At 44.0% G+C, this 5,097-nt stretch overlaps 1 pseudogene; it reads left to right on the forward strand.

Moving 5' to 3' along the window:
* The first annotated feature begins 3,691 nt into the window (after positions 1-3,691).
* LOC114709611 lies at positions 3,692-4,418 on the forward strand (annotated as a pseudogene).
* Positions 4,419-5,097: the final 679 nt, after the last annotated feature.

The following is a 5,097-nucleotide window of genomic DNA, read 5'->3' on the forward strand; positions in this document are numbered from 1 at the left end:
GGTGGGGAATCCATAATGACAAGGAAGTCATAGGAACCTGAAGCTGGCCGATTTTCTCCAGCACAGGCACCAGAATTAGAAGTGGGGTGAGGCATACATATGAACACCTGATTTGTGACAAAGGAGCCAAAACTATACCATGGAAAAAAGAAAGCATCTTCAACAAATGGTGCTGGCTTAACTGGATGTCAATATGTAAAAGATTACAAATAGATCCATATCTGTCACCATGCACAAAACTCAAGTCCAAGTGGATCAAAGACCTCAACATAAATCCAGTTACGTTAAACTTAATAGAAGAGAAAGTAGGAAGCACTCTTGAACACATTGGCACAGGAGACCACTTCCTAAATATAACACCAGCAGCACAGACACTGAGCATAACAATTAATAAATGGGACCTCTTGAAACTGAGACGCTTTTGTAGGGCAAAAGACATGGTCAATAAGACCAAAAGACAGCCAACAGAATGGGAAAAGATCTTCACCAACCCCACATCTGACAAAGGATTGATCTCCACAGTATATAAAGAACTCAAGAAACTAGACATCAAAGTACTGAACAGTCCAATTAAAAAATGGGCTAAAGAGCTAAACAGAGAATTCTCAAAAGAAGAATCACAAATGGCTGAAAGACATTTAAGGAAATGCTCAACATCCTTAGTCATCAGAGAAATGCAAATCAAAACGACTCTAAGATATCACCTTACAGGCTGGAGAGATGGCTCAGTGGTTAAGAGCACTGACTGCTCTTCCAGAGGTCCTGAGTTCAATTCCCAGCAACCACATGGTGGTTCACAGCCACTTGTAATGAGATCTGGTGCCCTCTTCTGGCCTGCAGAGACTCATGCAGGCAGAATACATACATAATAAATAAATAAGTTAAAAAAAAAAAAAAAGATATCACCTTACACCTGCCAGAATGGCCATGATCAAAAACACTAATGACAGTTTATGTTGGAGAGGATGCGGAGCAAAGGGAACACTCCTCCACTGTTGGTGGGAATGCAAACTTGTACAGCCACTTTGGAAATCAGTATGGCGGTTTCTCAGAAAATTGGGAATTGAACTACTTCAAGACCCAGCCATACCACTCTTGGGCATATACCCAAGGAATGCTCAATCATACCACAAAGATACATGCTCAACTATGTTCATAGCAGCATTATTTGTAATAACCAGAACCTGGAAACAACCTAGATGCCCATCAACTGAAGAATGGATTAAGAAAATGTGGTACATATACACAATGGAGTACTATACAGCAGAGAAAAACAATGACATTATGAAATTTGCAGGCAAATGGATGGAACTAGAAAAAATCATCCTGAGTGAGGTAACCCAAACCCAGAAAGACAGTCATGGTATGTACTCACTCATAAGTGGATTCTAGATATAAAGCAAAGAACAATCAGACTGCAACCCACAGAACCAGGGAGGCTATATATCAGGGGGGACCCTAGGATAACTGTGGCTTATAATAAATTTTGGTTTTACTCAATTACTGGGCAAGCCTCAGTGAAACATTTCACTATCACTATTAGGATAAGAATTTATACTGTATCAAGCTGATAATAGAAAATTTAAAAAAAATAAATAAAAACAAAAAGAAAAAAAAAGTGGGCTGAGGTTATAAACTTTCCAAGCCACCTCCCACCCCCCAACACATACACTAAGCTCTGCCTAACATGTTCTAGAAGGTCCTAAAACCTTCCCAAACAGTGTTTGAACTTCATGCTTCTATCACCAAGCTCCGGACCTGGTGAATTGCTTAGTGTTTCCCAACACCACACCCCTTATCATGGAAGGGAAGCTTAACACAGCCCAAAAGGCTGACTGTTAAGTGTGTTGGCTAGTTTTATGTCAACTTAGCACAAGGTAAGGTCATCGGGGAGAAGAAATCTTAAGACAATGCCTCCACCAGGCTGGCAAGCCTCTAGGGCATTTTCTTAATTGACGATTGATGTTGGCGTGCCAAGCCAATTGTGGGCACCTCCACCCCTGGACAGGTGGTCCTGGGGTGTGGAAGAAAAAAGTTGAGCAAAGCAGGAGGAGCAAGCCGGTAAGCAGATTCCTTCATGGCCTCTGCATCTGTTCCTGCCTTAAGCTCCTGTCCTGACTTCCCTTGGGGATGGAGTGTGACCTGAGATGTAAGCGGAAATAAACCCTTTCCTCCCCGAGTGGATTCGGGTCTTGGTTGAAGCAGTAGAAGCCTGAACTGAGACAGCCTTCACATACAGGACATCCTGAACTATGTACCCAGAGAATCCAGTCCCTCCGTTGATGAGAAGGGCTTCTCTTTCCGAACCTGCCCATCCCCTGTAGTGAAAGGGGTCTGACTGCTCCACCCTCAAAGCACCCTGCCTGCGGTTACTTCTGGGTTGATAGAGGTCTTCACACACGTATATTTTCTCTTTTCCAGCTATGTTAATGACCAGCATATGTAAAAGAATCAGGGAAATAGAGGAGAGTAAATTGATGGATTCTTGGGAGGGAGGAAGAAAAACTCTTAGCAAATATTAAAAAGCAACATAAGGTCAAAATGGAGGGAGCAGAATTTAAAGCTTTGTACTTAGTGTGGAGTCCCAACGAAACCCGAGACAGGTCTCACTCAGTACCTGTGGCTCCTCCCAGCACTACTCACCCTGTCCCCCACCCTAAAGCTCTCCAGCCCAGGTGCTGGCCTTTCCTTCCTGTCCCCCAGCTTCTCAATCCTATATAAACCTGCCATTTTGTCCATGCATTCTCTTAGTCCTTGGCTCCTCTCTTGGTCTGCTGCCCCAGCTCTCCCCATCCATGGCCCGGTTCAGTCTGGACTCTTTCAGATGCCTCTGGCTGAACTCTCCTTATGTCTACAATAAAGTCCTTTTCCTACACCACACATTGGAGCATCAGGTCCTGATTTTCACTCACTTAGCTAGGTGCAGTGGCACATTGTAATCTCAGGGCTTGGGAGGTAGAGGTGTGGGGTTCAGGAGCTCAAGGCCATTCTTGGCTATGTCGCAAATTTGAGATTAGCTTGGGCTACATGATCCTTGTTTCAAAAAACCTAGAAGAGGAGCCTGACAGGCGCACACCTTTAGCTTTTTTTTTTTTTTTTTTTTTTTTTTTTTTCCTGGAGCTGAAGACTAAACCCAGAACCTTGTGCTTGCTAGGCAAGCGCTCTACCACTGAGCTAAATCCCCAACCCCAGGCACATACCTTTAATCCCATCACTTGGGAGTTCAAGGCCAGCCTAATCTACAAAGTGAGTTCCAGATCAGCCAGGGCAACACAGAAACTCTGTCTCAAAAAAACACCCCCCTCCCTAAAACAAAACGAACAAAAAAACCTGGGGGAGATTATCAAGGCCACTGGGTGGGTAAAGGTGCCTGTTGACAGGCCTCTTCTGGAACCCACAAGGTGGAAAGCAGTGAGAGACTCCCAAAGGTTATTCTCTGGCCTCACTCATGTGATACATTCATGCCTACACACACTAAATAGATACTTTTTTTTTTTTTTTAAAGACAGGGTCTGTCTATGTAGTCCTGGCGGTCCTGGAATTAGCTCTGTAGACCAGGCTGGCCTGTAACTCTCAGAGATCCTATTACCTCTGCCTCCTGAATGCCGGGAATAAAGGCATGCATTATCACAGGCCAGCATACAAAATTTTTAAGACGATCTTTTCTGGAGCAGTCTTGGAGTAATCCAGGATGGCTACTCTGATCTTTGTTGATGAGGATAATGAAGAACCAGGTAGCCATCTAAGTTTGGACCCATCTAAGGATGGGTTGAAGCTGGGGTCTGGTGTCAAGGCTTTAGATGGGACATTTAAAGGTTTCAAAGCCACAAGTTGGCAAATAGTTCAATGCTCCAGCCCTGCCTAAAGCTAGCAGCAAGGCTTTGGGAACTGTCAACAGAGCTACAGAAAAGCCAGTGAAGACTAATATACCCCTCAAACAAAAACAGCCAACTTTGACTGTGAAAAAGATCGCTAAGAAGGTTGCTAAAACACAAGGCTCTATCCCTATTTCCAAGAAGGTTGCTAAGACACAGAGCTCTGTTCCTGCTTCTGATGATACTTACCCAGAAATAGAGACGTTCTTCCCCTTCATTCCTCTAGATTTTGAGAGTTTTGATCTGCCTGAGGAGCACCAGATTATACATCTCCCCTTAAATGGAGTGCCTCTCATGATCCTGAATGAGGAGAGCAGGGCTTGAGAAGCTGCTGCTCCTGGACCCCTCTTCCCCTCTGAAGACACCCTTTCTGCCATGGGAATCTAATCCACCTCTGAAGACACCCTTTCTGCCATGGAAATCTGATCAACCTCTGAAGACATCCTTTCTGCCATGGGGATCTAATCCGTTGCAATCTCCGCCAGCATTCTCTCCACCCTGGATGTTGAATTGTCGCCTGTTTGTTATGATGCAGATATTTAAACTTACTCCTTTGTAGTTTATGTATGTTGTATTAATAAAGCATTTGTGCATGTAAAAAAAAAAGACGATCTCTTCATATCCAAACAACAACAAAAACCCCCCTTTTTCTTATGCAAGCACTATAAAGTTGAAAGACTTGCGAGGAAATCTTCACTATCCACAGAGGATAAAGGAGCAAAGGTCATTGCACTGAGTATCCTCAGACAATGTCACTGGGATAGAAAAATGAAAAAATACCCAAGGGTAATGACCACTTAATATAGGCAAAACAAACAAAAATATGCTTTAGGTAGCTGGGCATGGTAGCATATGCCTGTAATTCTAGAACTCGGGAGGCTATTCTGCCGAGAGAGACACCAACAGAGCGAGCAGGCAAAAATGGCTGTCATGCTGATTTGGCTAAAGACAGTAGTTTTTAAAGTCTCTGATTGCCGGGGAAGAGAGATGGCTCAGTGGTTGAGAGCTTTTCCAGAGGACCTGGGTTTAAGTCCCAGCATCCACATGATGGCACCCGAGAGGATCCAAAGCCCTCTTCTGTCCACGGGCAGCAGGCGTGTGCTTTGGTGCATAGACTTACATACAGGTAAAAACACCCAAACACATAAAAACAAGTGAATAAATAAAATCCCTGGTTGTGAGGAAGCTGAATTCCTGCCCTCTTTTCCCCATAGGCTGGCAT

Source organism: Peromyscus leucopus, chromosome 9 (assembly GCF_004664715.2).
Source record: "Peromyscus leucopus breed LL Stock chromosome 9, UCI_PerLeu_2.1, whole genome shotgun sequence".
Lineage (NCBI taxonomy): Eukaryota > Metazoa > Chordata > Mammalia > Rodentia > Cricetidae > Peromyscus > Peromyscus leucopus.